This window comes from Cebus imitator, unplaced genomic scaffold (genome assembly GCF_001604975.1).
Source record: "Cebus imitator isolate Cc_AM_T3 unplaced genomic scaffold, Cebus_imitator-1.0 Scaffold342, whole genome shotgun sequence".
Classification (NCBI taxonomy): domain Eukaryota; kingdom Metazoa; phylum Chordata; class Mammalia; order Primates; family Cebidae; genus Cebus; species Cebus imitator.
Window position 1 is genome coordinate 1500697 of NW_016107657.1, and position 15782 is coordinate 1516478.

The 15782-nt window shown below is 43.8% G+C and overlaps 1 long non-coding RNA gene across 1 annotated transcript; it reads left to right on the forward strand.

Annotated features, from left to right (window-relative positions):
* Positions 1-12054: 12054 nt before the first annotated feature.
* On the forward strand, positions 12055-15270 carry LOC119467866. Its single transcript, XR_005196505.1, has 3 exons — positions 12055-12192; positions 13494-13998; positions 15107-15270. It is a non-coding gene; the product is annotated as an uncharacterized LOC119467866 (long non-coding RNA).
* The last annotated feature ends 512 nt before the right edge of the window (positions 15271-15782 follow it).

Below are 15782 nucleotides of genomic sequence, written 5' to 3' on the forward strand. Positions count from 1 at the left end.
ATGTCTGGGGTCTCACTGACAGCCCTTGACCACTTAGAAGTGAAACGAGTCTGCTCAGATTCTCACCTGTGACCCTGACTGCCAGGTCCTGCAGGGGCTGGATATATTCTTACCTCCCCCGCAGCCTGCATCAGGTGAGGAATTAGGCTGCTTCTCTGGGCCCCACAGATTTTCTCCCTGGACTTAGACAACTCTACACTGGTTCCCCTCCTTCCCTCCTTCCTTCCTTCCATCCCCCTCCCTCTCCCTCTCCCCCTTCTCTTCCCTTCCCTTAGTTCTGGAGTACATTTGCAGATTGTACAGGTTTGTTACATAGGTATACACATGCCATGGTGGTGGTTTGCTGCATCCATCACCCCATCACCTACATTAGGTATTTCTCCTAATGCTATCCCTCCCCAATCCCCCCACCTCCTGCTATTTCTCCCTTAGCCCCCCATCTGCCAAGACCCAGTATTATGTTCCTCTCCATGTGTCTGTTTGTTCTCATTGTTCAGTGCCCACTTATCAGTGAGAACATGTGGTGTTTGGTTTTCTGTTGTGTCAGTTTACTGAGAATGATGGTTTCCAGTTTCATCCATGGCCCTGCAAAGGACATGAACTCATCTTTTTTATGGCTGCATAGTATTCCATGGTGTATATGTGCCACATTTTCTTTATCCAGTCTATCATTGATGGGCATTTGTGTTGGTTCCAAGTCTTTGCTATTGTGAACAGTGTAGCAATAAACATACATGTGTATGTGTCTTTATAATAGAATAATTTATAATCCTTTGGGTATATACCCAGTAATGGGATTGCTGGGTCAAATGGTATTTCTATTTCTAGATCCTTGAGGAATCACCACACTGTCTTCCACAATGGTTGAATTAATTTACACTCCCACCAGCAATGTAAAAGCATTCCTATTTCTCCACATCCTCTTCAGCATCTGTTGTCTCCTGATTTTTTAATGATTGCCATTCTAACTGGTATGAGGTGGTATCTCAATGTGGTTTTAATTTGCATTTCTCTAATGACCAGTGATGATGATTTATTAAATATGTTTGTTGGCTGCATAAATGTCTTCTTTTGAAAAGTGTCTGTTCATATCCTTTGCCCACTTTTTGATGGGGTTGTTTGTTTTTTTCTTGTAAATTTGATAAGTTCTTTGTAGATTCTGGATATTAGCCCTTTGTCTGATGAGTAGATTGCAAAATTTTTTTCCCATTCTGTTGGTTGTCGGTTCACTCTATTGATAGTTTCATTTGCTGTGCAGAAGCTCTTAAGTTTAATTAGATCCCACTTGTCTATTTTGGCTTTTGTTGCCATTGTTTTTGGTGTTTTAGACATGAAGCCCTTGCCCATGCCTATGTCCTGGATGGTATTGTTAAGTTTTCTTCCAGAGTCTTTATGGTGTTAGGCCTCATGTTTCAATCTTTAATCCACCTGGAGTTAATTTTTGTATAAGGTGTAAGGAAGGGATCCAGTTTCACCTTTCTGCATATGGCTAGTCAGTTTTCCCAACACCATTTATTAAATAGGGAATCCTTTCCCCATTGCTTGTTTTTGTCATGTTTGTCAAAGATCAGTGGTTGTAGTTGTGTGACGTTCATTCTGAGGCCTCTGTTCTGTTCCATTGGCCTATAACTCTGTTTTGGTACCAGTACCATGCTGTTTTGATTATAATAGTCTTGTAATATAGTTTGAAGTTAGGTAGCATGATGCCTCCAGCTTTGTTTGTTTGTTTGTTTGTTTTTCTTAGGATTGTCTTGGCTATGCAGGCTCTTTTTTGGTTCCATATGAAGTTTAAGGTGTTTTTTTCCAATTCTGTGAAGAAAGTCATTGGTAGCTTAATCGAGATAGCATTGAATCTATAAATTACTTTGAGCAGTATGGTCATTTTTACAATATTTATTCTTCCTAACCGTGACTAGGAATATAACTAACAAGGGATGTGAAAAACCTCTTCAAGGAGAACTACACACCACTGCTAAAGGAGATAAGAGAGGAAGCAAACAGATGGGAAAACATTCCATGCTCATGTATTTTTTTTTTTTTTTTTGAGGTGGAGTCTCGCTCTGTCACCCAGGCTGGAGTGCAATGGTGCAATCTCGGCTCACTGCAACCTCTGCCTCCGGACTTCATGTGATTCTCCTGCCTCAGCCTCTCAAGTAGTTGGGATCACAGGTGCCAAGCTCCATGCCTGGCTAATTTTTGTATTTTTAGTACAGACGGAGTTTCATTGGCCAGGCTGGTCTGGAACTCCTGACCTCAAATGATCCACTTGCCTTGGCCTCCCAAAGTGCTGGGATTACAGGCATGAGCCTGGCCTCTTGTTAGTTTCTTATGGTTGCTATCACAAATGATGCAAGCTCAGTGGCCTAAAACAACAAAAATTGTTTATTTTACAATTCTGGAGGTCAGAAACGTGACTTAGTCTCACTGGGCTACAATCGGGATGTTGGCAGGGTGGCACTTCTTTCCAGAGGGTCTTGGGGTAAATCCTTCTTTTTTGCCTTCCTCAGCTCCTGGAGGCAGCCAACATTCCTTGGATCATAGCCCCCTTTGTCTTTAAAGCCATCCAAGGCTCATGGAGTCTTTCCCAGATCTCAAAAAACCCATGTGAGTATGTTGGGCCCAATTGAATAATCCAGGACACTCGCCCTATTTTAAGGTCAGCTGATTAGTGTTATAATAATTAACATTATTTCCATCAACAAACTTAATCCTCCCCTTACTATGTAAGGGAACATATTCACAGGTTTTAGGACTTGCACATCTTTTGGGGGGCAGTTTTCTATCATAACTTTTCTATCATCAACTTTTACAATTGACTTCTGCACCTTGAAATTTGTCCCTTCCTCCTAATATAAGAAATATCAGATTTGAAGACAGCTTCCAACTCCAGGTAAAGCTGGCTTTCTCACCTGTCATCTGAAGTTCCTACATGGACAGACACTGGCCTAAGTTTCTTACCAGGACCTAACAGGTGTCAACTTTCTGGGACGCTCCCTCCCACAGTAACCAGAAGCCTCTTCAAAGACCCTCTGTCCTTTGAAGACCTCACTCTTAGGTCATATTTCTGGTCTGAGGAAGCCTCTGTTCATGGCACAGTGCTGTGGCCAATAGGCTGATATGCCTTGACATCAGGAAGAATCCTGCTGCTGGCTGCACTCTGCACCCACCCCACAGGAATTTTATAACACCCTCCAGGATTCCACTCCTGGGAATGGCCTCTTAGAGTGAGAATTTGCCATCTAAAATAGTTTGAGCAAGGAAACAAGAATCCATATATATGCATGTGTGTGTATGTGCGTGTGTAAATATGTGTATGTCTGTGTGTGTGTAATTTGTGAGATGGAAGGGGAAGTTTGCCAACCACCTGTCAGAAGGCCAGCTGCTTTGCGTTCCATGTCACCAATCCCAGGCTCTGCACAGCAGGCTGCTGTAGGGCTGCATTCTGGATCCACCCATGTGCCACCTTAGCCAAACTACTGTGGCTCTGAGCTTCAGTTTTCTTGTTCTTCAAATGGGGAAGGCTAATTTGAAGAGTGAGGAAAAGATAGCAGGTGTGTAGCTCTCTACTCCTCCCCGCACCACTTGCCTCTCCCCTCCCTTTCTAACTCAGTTTTCCATACTTTTCTCTCATTGTTCTCATTCTGCTTCATTTCTTTCCAAAGAGCCTAGAAATAACATGTTGCTATTTTCAGCACCCTTTTCCCCCATGCTGACACATATACATATACACATACACACAAACACACATGCACACATACTGGATGGAGATGTGGAGATGATATGGCGATGCCTTGTCCTCCCTGAGTGAAGCCTGGCTTGTGCATGGAGAGGAGCCAAACCCACCAGAAGAAGGAACTGAGCACACAGCGGGAAGGCTTGAGCATTACGGCTGGAGGAGGGGAAGTATTTGGGATCGTTTGGATTAGCCACTCACACAGATTTCTGATTTGAGAGCCCTGTTCCATTACTGTGGCCCAGTACTGCTGTGTCCCAAGCTCTTTCTCTCCTTCCATAGGAATGCCGAGCAGCTGAGCAGCATCACAGAGTGGGGGGATTGGTCAGCCACTGAACCTACCTGCAATGATTTCTGGACCAGAATCAGCCCAAACAACATCCCTCCCTACCGGAGAAACCTACACAGAAAGTGCCAGGCTAACGCGTCTCTTCAGCGCTCCCTGTTGGGTGCTGTGCTTCTTTCTAGGCCCCATTTATAAATTTGAACTGAACAGATGCATTATATGGAAATACTTTAAACCGTTATTAGGAACAGCTTTTGCATTAGTGGTAATAAATCCATACTGGCAATCACTTCTTATTTTTGCCTTTTTGATAACCTGAAAAACAAATTCTGTTCCAGAATAAATTTGGGTAAATGGATTCGTGCCCTCCTTCCTTCACTACTCCTCTTCCCTCCTTGCCAACTCACTGGTGCCCTTGCTGCCAGCCCTGCCTTACAGCACCGCCCAAGACAGAGGGAGGAGGAGATCTACTTGGCTCTGACCCCAAGTACACTGTGTGATCTTGAAGGACTTGGGTTTGCTTAGTGACCCTGTGTTTGGTTGCTTTACACACAGCTCCCAGCTTCCAGTGGCCCCTGCCTCCCAGTGTTCATGCCCTGTATGAGCTGGACCTAGTGATGTGCTTCTAGTGAATGGAATACCACAAAGGGGGTGGATTATCACTTCTACGTTAGGGCATCATGATCCTTAATATTGTCAACTTGATTGGATTGAAGCCTACAAAGTATTGTTCCTGGGTGTGTGCCTTTCCACGTTCTTCTGCCTGCGTTTATTCTGGCTATACTGGCAGCTGATTAGATTGTGTACACCCAGATTGAGAGTGGGTCTGCTTTCCCAGTCCACTGACTTAACTGTTAATCTTTTTTGGCAGCACCCTCGCAGACTCATCCAGGAACAATACTTTGCATTTTTCAATCCAATCAAGTTGACACTCAATATTAACCATCATAGCTTTAAAGGACTGTGATATTCATCATGTGGCACTCTTTCTCTTGCCTTCTTGGCTTGAGGGATTTAATGAATCAAGTTATCATGATGGAGAGATCACATGGCAAGAAACTGCGGGTAGCCTCTAGCTGATAGCCAGTGGGGAACTGAGACCCTCAGTCCAACGGCCCAATGACGAACCAAATCCTGCCAACATCTACTGTGTGAGCTTGGAAGCAGACCCTGCCTCATTTGAACCATGAGATGACTGGCTCCAGTGGATACCTGGATACAGCCAGTGAGAGACTCTGGAGCAGAGGACCCAGCTAAGCCATGTCCAGTTTCCCAAACCACAGGATCTGGGAAATAATAATAAATCATAAATGTGTGTCATTTTAAGATGATAATTTTTGGGGAAATTTGTTATGTAGCAATAAACTAACATACCTTTTATGGCTCCAATCTATAAGATGGAACTATTCCCACCAGTCTTCCTAAGTGTAGCAGGAAACATGGAGTTGTTAAGATGCATTTCAATACTGAAACCTTATTCTGGTAGCATCAATAATGGTCAGTCATTGATTTGTTCCATAAATACTAACTAAGCACTAGTTATGGTCAGATGCTGTTACCAACGTGAGCAACAAAGAGAAATCCTTTGATGAGGCCATGGTCTTTATAAGGAGAGTCAGATATGGTTTAGAAACAGTGAAACACAATGTATTAAATGTTTTCAAATGTCCTCAAAATGTTTTGGGATTCCAGATACCAAATGCAACCACATACAACAAAATTTCTCACCAAAGTAGTAAGAATTCCTGGAAACTTTTGGGGACTCCTCATTTCCCCTATCCCAATCAGAGCTTCAACCAGAAAGAATGAGTTTAAGAAGAAGGGCAGAAGGCTTAGAACTTGAAGAGGTTCTTGAGTACAATCCCAGGCTATGCATGGGATGCCCTTTGGCATCTTGAACATGCTTTTAATAGGGCCTCCCCAGTGAAGCCCACCTTTCCAGACACTGGGCCTTGGTCCCTTAATGTGTTTCATCTGCAGCAATCTCTGTCCTTATAGACTCTTCCTAATGCTTCTTAAGTTTCCTATGATTTCTCCCTCACATCTGACCCCAGACAGCCCATGGAACAGGAACTACATATTACAGTGCTGGATCCTCCTTTGTTTCAAGTACAAGGTTCATTCGTCCATTCATCCCTTTATTCAACAGCAAAGAAATGGGGGTCCCAGGTGCTCTGAAACCAGGAGCAAGGAAGTGGGCTAAAAAGAGGATTAGCTGAAAGTCTGCTTGAGGAGTTGTTAGTCCCTCAGAACCCCTCCAGTACTCAACCCCATGCTGTGACAGGAAGAGGGAAGTTTAGTCTCTGGATAAATTGAACTACAGAGGTTCAAATTCTGCATCATTGGCCATAAAGTGGGTGTTAGGGGGTGGTGCTTTAGGGCAAACAGCGATTAAAGTCATGGCTCATGTTGCTCCCATGTGGATGAGATCTTAATTGGTCATCTACATCCCTGAACTCTCACTGATCCAGCATTACCTGAGTGCAGAACGTCCCCACTGGGAAATTCCAGCATTACAGCACTCACAATCATACAATCCCACGCAAGTCCCATCAGCATCATTTTGCTCTCCAGACATCCAGGCAGAAAGTCCCTCAGGGCCTTTGCACTGGCTCTTCCCTCCTCCAGGAATGCTCTCCCCATATATTGGCATGGCTGACTCACGCTTCCACTTCAAGTTGTTGCTCAGACTTCATCTTCATAATAGGTTCTCTTCTGGTCATGCTATTAAAATTGCAACCCTCCTCCCAAAAAAGGGCATGAACAATGCTTGGCACATAATTTCCTGGGATATATCATTGCTTTTGGAATGAGGTGAAATGTTTGAGCAGAGGCTGGAAGCCCTTATATTTTTCAAATTGTGGTAAGATACATATAACACAATTTGCCATTTTAACCATTTTTAGGTGTAAAGTGGCATGAAGCACATTCATATTGTGCAACTATCACCACTATCCATTTTTAGGGCTTTCTCATCATTCCAGACTGAATTCTCAACCCATTAAACAATAACCCTTCATTTTCCTATTCCCCCAGCCCCTGGCAACCACTGCTACATTCTGTGTCTATGAATATGACTACTCCAGGTACTTCGTGTAAGTGGAGTCATCCACTATTTGTCCTTTGTGTCTGGCTTATTTCCCTTAGCATAATGTTTTCAAGGTTCATCCACTTTATAGTATGGGTCAGAATTTCCACGGTATGTAATACCACATTATGTTATCCATTCATTTGTTAATGATGGAAGGCCATATTTTTTTCAGGGATGATGCCCAAAGCACTAGTGTATTAGATGGCAGGTGGACCCTATCCCCCATTATGTCCCTCCTGATGGGTAAGAGCCACCAAGTTTTCTCTCTCACAGATTTGTGGTGACCACTTGCTAAGTGAGAGAAAACTCTGAACAATTAGAGGAAGCCCAAAAACTTTGAGTATGAAGTTATTTTTCCTTCTCCATGTACTACAGTGAAAGCTAGAGGTAGAAATAATTTAGTGGAAGCTGCGCAGGTGAGTTATCTACTTTATGCTCCATAAATAATGAAAAAATGGACTCTGTTTCCAAACATTATTTATATCAATTCTTCATTGGATAGGTGACTTCAGGCTAAATGCTAAAAACAAAAAGCATAACCTGAAATTAAAATACTGTGATCAGGAGCAATTGCAAAATCATTGCTCTAGAGAGCTCAAGGGGCTTTCAACTCGATTTCTGGTAAAAGGGTGTCTGAACTGCCAGTGGGCTCAGGATCCCTCGGGATGCTGGGCTGGCTGGCTGCTATTGGGTGCTCTGAGAGAGCACTCAATCACTTAGGTGGGGCAGCTTCTCCTTCCGCTTCTCTCATCCCGTCTTGTTTGGTTTGTTGTATTTTTCACCTAATAATGTACCTAGGGATAATAGTCACTTTAAAAGGGACTTATATAAGGTCTTTTTTTGTGTGTTTTGAATTTGAATCTATCTTTTTATAGTTTCTTTTTTCTTGGATGTGTTTGACACAGTTCTGGGCACTAAGGGTTCTCCATATGACAATGAAGTGAGTCTTCAGCGCTCTCCTGCCAGCCCTCTTGGGGCCTCTCTCTTCCTCTCCATCAGCCACAAAGGGCCTGCAGAGGATATGAAGGCTGACCCTGATTGTCTCCCAGGGAAGGCTTTCCCCAGTGCTCTCTCTTCCTGAAGGCAGGACAACCTGGGTGGGAGTCTGTCTGCTTCCCTGCTTCGCACCGATGTGTTGTGGGGAAAAGCATAATTTGACTGTTAACAGAAAAGCTGTGGAAAAAAAGGGAAAAACTGATGAATTGCAGAGGGCGTGTTTGGAACTTGAGATGCAGGGTCCATTTCTCTGAGAATGTGGTGAGATCATGTGACCATTCCCACAACCAGCAAGGGTAGGATTTGAAGGGGAGGAGGAGTCCTGGGCTAGAGCTCCATATGTGCCCTCCCACAGAAACATGTTGGGGTCTAGGGTTCTATTAGGACCGTATTGCACTCCAGTTTCATGGGCTTCAACAGGCATCTGTGGGCTGCCTGGGGGACCTAACTACCACGCACAACATGGTTTCTATGGGAAAATGCATTTTGAGTACTAGAAAACTGACATACACTCAAACTTTTGGAACAGAGCCTGCTCTTAAGTTGGAGGCTGCTTGAATACCACATTCACAGCTAAATTATATACATAGGCCTATTTTTAAGACATATGCCTATTTCCAAGACATTCAGCTTACGTAACAATGGGAATTGGAAAAAAGCATTGATAGAAGTAGAATCATGTGCTCGGTGGGGAAGAGGGGGAAGATGTGAACATTTGCTGTATAGAATACATTCATTTTTATTTAGAAGGAGAGTAGAGGACACAGAGAGAATGCCTAAAATATTCTGTAGGTTTGTGTGGTCCACCCCATGGGACCTTTCTTTAAGCTGCTTCTTATGCATATATTTCTTAATTTTGAGACAAATAGTCAAATTCTACAGTAACATAGAAGTTGGCATTAAATTAAGAGGTCAGTGTATGACCAAGGCCTGCATTTTATAGGACCTGCCCAAGCCATGTAGCACCTCTGGTCCCTGTACGCCCTCAACCTGTGGGCTTCCAGGATGATGCATGAACTCCCTGCTGCCAGATCTGGATTTCCTTGCCCCAAATGGACTTACCCTGCAGGACCCAGCAATGGTTTTGCCCCAGGCCATCTCTTGAAGCCAGTTTTCTAGAATTCTCAGTTACTTAAGGCCAACACCCATATCCATTGGCCAGCAACTCAGTACTGAGTACTGAGACTAAAAATGAACCAACCTAGATTTACTTCATTTTGCTTTACTTCAAATAACTCATTTCAACTCTGTAATTTATGGAATTACATTAATTAATTTTTATTTAACTACTTTAAATCAACCTGACAAGTCAGCTCAGGTGAGAATTGAATTTAAAACCCTAAACATCGATTAAACACCCCTAGTTGGCTGTTACTATGTTCTTAATTATGAAAAGTAATGAAGATGGTTCAACTGGCCTTTGGGTTGGCAGAGAGCTGTAGGATGAATATTCTCCTCCTCTCCAACTGTGTGTATTTTATTCATAGACTACCCTGGTATTCTAGATAAAAATAACTAATGTAAATTCTGTTGTTTTTCAATTGTGAATTTAGGAAACAGAATTTTAGTTCTGATTCATGCCTCATGTTTGGAATAGAGTAGCTGGTGTCTCATGATACTAAGAAAGATACAGAAGAAAAGAGGACAAGACCAGTACCTCAATTCCTGAAGAAAGCTGACCCTTTCTTATGGTGGGCTCACCATGGAATCTATACCCTGGCCTCCGTTCCCTGTGCCACAGTGAGCAGGTGGCTTCCACATCCGGGAAGAGGAGACTCATGCAGTGTGTGTCGCTTCTCTATGCCTGACATTTTCGTTAGCACATGCCTGTTTCCCATGGGAATTGCTACCTAACTCTAGAGGGAGAGATCTGTCTGCTGATAGCAGGGGCAGTGAGGCTAGGAGGGCATTAGATAAAGATGTTTCATGGAGATGAAGGAGCCCCAGTAGAATGGCAAGAACTCTGATCTCTGATTTAGGTGACCTCAGTTCTGATTCTTGTTCTGTTGCAAACCATTTGGGTGACCTCGGTGCCTTGTGATCTGGGAAGTGGGCTAGTAGATTGTAAACACATCTTTTAACCCTACAATGAGCCAGAGATAAGCTGATTGTGTCCCTGGGCCCAGCTCCTGCCAGCTCCAGCAATGGATGCCTGAAGCTGGTGCAGCCTTCAGCCCACAGTACTTCAGTTTCTGCATCAACCCTGACCCAGCAGGTGTGCCTTAGGCACCTCAGCCCCATGAACCAGTGGAGGCTGAAATAGATAGTAAGATTGTGACCCTAGGTGCCACTGTTACAATTTTTCCTTCGACACCAGCAGCCCTATCTCTGCCATCAGTGCCATCATAATAGTGTGTGTGCCAGGCTCTGTGCTAATCACTTTTCATTCATGATCTCATTTAGTCTTCCTAACAGTTCCATAGGAAGGTGATCTCCCATATTTTTCAAATGAGGAACTGACTGGATGAACAAGCCATGTTGACCTGGTTCCAAAACCCATTCCCTTAATCCCTTAAGTCCTAATGATGCAATCATTATGACTGGTTTTCTGTTGTTCTTTTCTGCCTTGCCATCCAGTTCTTTGGAAGGGACAGAAAGCTGGCTTGAATTTCAGGCCCCTGGGTTTGGCCTTGACTCTTTGGCAAGTTTCTGTGTAGACTCTGTGAGCCTGGATTCTGTTCCTTGCCTCCCAAGCTTGTGGTTTGTGTCTGGCTCTTAATGAACCAAACACGCACATCGTGATGCTGTCCCCCACCTGAATTTGACAACGCTTCCCATCTGGCTCACCCTGCTGTCACTCCTCTGAGACGTAGGGCTTAAGGGCCTGCTGGAGCCAGGGCTGATTTCATTACCAACCTTTAGGGCTGTTGGTCACTGATTTGAGGTCAGCCCTATAGTTCTCACATTTTTCCTAGCCCTCCTCTGGGCTTCCATCCTTCTCCACCTCCCCTGCTCCTGTGCACTCAGTATGATTTCCACCTGAGTTCAGCTGACTTGCCACATCTGAGGCCTGTGGGAAAGAATGGAGTGGGACATGGAGATCTAACCCTGGACTGGAAGGTGACCCCAGGGGTCCAGCCAGAAGGAGGTGCTGTAGGAGTTGCTCAGCAGTGCTCCGTAAATATACCTTTTGTTTTATTCATGTGTTCCTTTCCACCCTCCCTTATTTCTTTGCTTGTGGAGAGCTCTTGAGCACAGAGCCACAGGGGAGAGAGGCCTTTTCACTGAGTTGGCCCGGTCTTGTTCTGTCTCTGCTCTTTGCAGTATTTGGTTGTTTTCCATCTTAATTATGCTCCTTGCATCAGTGGCTGGCAGGCACACAACCTTTAGAGGAGTTTATCTTAAAAACCCATTCTCTCCGGAGAGAAGCTGTTCTATGGGGAACTGTGAGACTTCCAGGGATGGCTGTATGCATGTGTGTGTAGGCAGTAGGGAGGTTGGTGACAGTTGCTTTCTCACTTACCATTTACCTTAGGGAGGTCAGAGCTCGCTAACACGGGCTGGGGCTACTTATGTGTCCCCCAGTTTTAAGCCTCATTAAACACACAGAATCGCCACTATTGACTCAATTGGGGACAGTGATGATATTGTAAAGGGGAGCCAGGGCTTGACAGTGGGTTAAATGAGTGACAGCACCATAAGTTTTAGGTCACAGCTACAGTTAATGACTGACTGTAACATCTTTCTTTGGGTTAAGACTCTGGATTTCTGACTAAATGTAAATATTTTCTGGCAGAAATAATTTTTCATTATCAGTCATTTACATTTTAGTATAAATGACCTTTTAGAAGACTCAGTTACCAAGGGCATAGGTCTCCCCATATCTGGAATAACTATTTAATTGGCCCAAATAGATAGTTTTCTTATTAAGCCTTTAATTTACTCATTTAGATTTTTTTTTTTTTTTTTTTTTGTAAAACTATGTACTCTGTCCTATATAAGGAGCCCAAGAGAAGGAGAAGAACTGGTCGCTTGAGGACCTGGACTTCCTGATATGAAACAATACAGTATGCCAGAGATAAATTACAGCTGGGAGCTAGACCACATGATACAGAAGTAGCTGCACATTGATGTTGAATGAAGCAGGTACAGATGGGGCTGAGGTTAGCTCCATGGAGGACTGAATATCTGCCCTGAATTTTCACTCTTGAAATTGCCCAGATGAGGTTGATATGATTAAATATCAGAATGAATAGTAGAGAATAAATATTGCAAAAGGAAAAAAATGGGTGCACTGCAGGAACTGGAGAAAACAAAAGACTTGTGTGAACTAGAAGGAAACTGGTGAATTCTGTGACACTGATGCAAAGAGAAAGTCCTTGCTTTTCTTCCCTTACCTAGCTGTCTGACTTTATTCTTTATTAGCAATGTCCGTCTCTCATTTGAATATTCTAGCTCCTGCCCAATTTCCCCACTAACTTTGGGGAGGCATAATGCTCTGCCTACACAGAACAGGTGCTTAATAGATGTATTGAATAAATTAACAAATGAATCATAAATAGTATTGAACACATCTGCTAGGCTGAGCTACTTTAGAATCTTGACTTTGATTCTGCTGGACTAAAGTTGCTTTATCCCAAATCTGAAGCTGGAAAGGACGAGATATCATAATAACAAATGCTACATTTCCATCACTGGTCAATCCTCCCATTCTCTGTCTGTCTCTTGTGAGCATTCACATGGCCTCATTCAAACTCAGCCACAGCAATGATTCTTCCTTTTACATGACTAGATGCTGTGAGACCACCAAGCCAAAAAGATGCCACCCTTACCCTCTAAGAACATAAAATTAGTACTTAATTTTATATTATGAAAAGCGAGGAATTTATTTAGGAAAAGAGGAATTTTAGATTTAGCCTATCATAAAATTAGTCACCCAACAGTGACATTTCTTTATAAATGTCGATGCTGGGGCTTCTCATTAGATTACATTCTCTCTGAGGGTGAACCAGTTAAGAAAGAGGACTAGATATCCCTGACCTGCTCTTAATACTCTCTGTGGCCATGGGCCCCTCCACCTGTCAAAGATCAGGCAGAGAATGTGCTCTTCACTATAGCACCAGCACTACGGTCTCTGTGTTAGGGACGCAATGATTAAGTGTCTCCATGGGAGTTCATGGGCCCAAACGTATTCCCTAAAGCCCTGGCAGGTGACTGAATGTGCAGCCCACAGCTTATAAAAGGCTGTATCAGTGGGTCCATAGGCTCCAGAGGTCAGCTTCTTATTCTGGGGATCCCCCCAGGGTCCAGCCATATCCTCGATCAGGAGTCCTGTTTCACAGCTCAGTTCCCAGCCATGTAAGGGGAATCTGGGACTGAGACCAACACCACAGTGCTTTTCTAATCTGTTCTTTTCTCTACCATTTTTCCTGTCTCCACCCAACCAGGAAAGCAGAATACTTAAACTTCTGCCAAACTCCCAAGAAGCTGACCTTCCAATTTGCAGTGTCATTGCTCAGGTTGTTTCCTGCCCATCAAATGCCAGTGGCCTAGATTGACCATTGCCACCGTGCCTGGAGAGGCCAAGAAGTACACCATGGAGATGACAATGACTATGGCAATCCAGCAGTCTGCTCTTACTGGGTGATTGTAAGAGGGTAAAGCAGATGTGCTGAACTTTGTGATGATTTTATATTCCAGTAAACACCCAGTAAGACAACATGGGTGGTGGCAGGGCCCATATGGGTATTGGAGAAGTAGTGGACAAAGTCAGATCCAGCCCAGCCAATGAGGGCAGGGCCTTACTGGTGTTGGGCTCACCAGTGTTGAATAGAAGATGCCCAGAGTGAGAGAGACAACTTCCAAGACTAGAACTGTGTATGGAGCCCAAACCAGGAGAGTCGGGGGAAAGAGGGCAGCTGGACATCATCTTCGTGGATGGAATCTTGCCAGGTGAGCCTTTCTCAGTCATGCTATGGTGCTGATAAAATGTGGGGGCAACGTAGATTTGGACTTAAGTTCCATTTGTTGGCGTACAGTAGCTGTCTTTTGAGCTGGTTCTGCTCAACCACTGCTCTTCCCTGGTGTACACCAAACCCGACTGCTTCCTGTCCAAGGTCCGGCCCAGCCCAGCTCTGCATTCATTGCTCACTCAGCTGTCCCATGGCCTCTCCTGCAGTCAGCCCCACCCACCTGCTGCAGCCCTACCTCATTGCCTCTGTGTGATCCTCCCTGAAGCTCCCCCCATATGGGACAGCATCACAGGGAGCTTAGATTCATTGCTGATTGTTCTCTGGCTGACCCTGATTTCCTCGTTATGCTGGTATTTGGCTCCTTTTATATTTTTTCAGATGCAGATCACAAGGCTGGCCCATGGTCGGTCCTTTGTCCTCTCGTTTCCACCATATTCATCCCCCGCCTCCTCTGAATTTCTCATGACAGTTGTCGGGGAAGGGGAAAATCAGGATGATGTACTTTTTCTGTCTTGCATTAGAACACTTTTTGGGTGTTGATTTTTCAAACTGCCTTTTTGATTAGCCTGTACTGACTCAGATGTATCAAAAATACCAATAGTGCCTTGGCCCTTCTGAGCATAGAATTGGTTTCATCTTTGTATCATGTCTGTAATTTCTGTTGAATCATTTTTCTATTAGTAACATATCTGAAGGCTTAGCCAGGCACAGGCTGGACATATCAGGATGAGGAAGACCTAGTGCATAATCAAGCCTCAAAAGCTGCTCATGAAGGGAATGGGAACAGAGGCTTTGGGGAAACTGACCTACCCCATTGAAAGTTCTAGAAGGAAAGTCAGACCTGTGAGTAAAGCCCAGGGCCCCACTGGTAAAATCATAGGCCACATTTTAGATTTTCAGCAATAGAGTACCTTAAATAAGTAACCCTTATAAGCACAGATGAAAAATGTGTCTCAAGGCATTGGGATAGCTGATAGCAAGGGACCCACCCTGTAGTATCTAGATGTTAAATGCCAAGAGCTATTCTAGGAGGGAGTGAGATGACTTTATTCCTCTTTATGTTCCTCTTTCCTTCATCAAATAATTAGTGAATGCTACAGTAGCTCTACTGAACAATCTGGTAAGCAAACAGATAAGGCAATTCCATGGAGCTTGGAAGGGAATAGATTAAAACTAATAAACACACAAAATAACCACAAATTGTTAAAAGAGCTATGAATGAAATAAACCAGTGCTAACAAAGAACTGGGAAGTGGTTGGAGAACACAATTTAGAATGAATGGTCAAGAAAGCCAAGACTTGAAGAATGAGATGGAGCCAGCCAGGTTCAGAACATCACAGAGAGAGCAATGCACAGCATGCGCAAAGGTCTGGATCAGAAAAGTGTTGGCTTATTGAGGGAGATAAAGGGATTTGTATGGTTGGAGAATGGGCAAGGTAGAAAGAAACAAGTTACAGAAGAGGGGCTTATTGTGGGAACTGTATTAGTTAGCTTTTGCAACAAAACAAACAATCCCAAAACTTAGTGCTTAAAACAATAGTGATTCATTAAATTCTTCTGGTCTGGGCTTGCTTGGACAGGGCTGGATGATCTATAATGACCTCACTTACATGTCTAGGGTCTCAGCTGCAATGGCAAGCATGATGGGAATGACTGGGCCTCTCTTGGGGTCTCTCATCATTCTATAGAAAGCTCAGGCTTGTTTAGATGATGGTTGGAGGATTCCCAGCAGCAAGAGAAGGCAAAATCCATTGAGTAAGGGT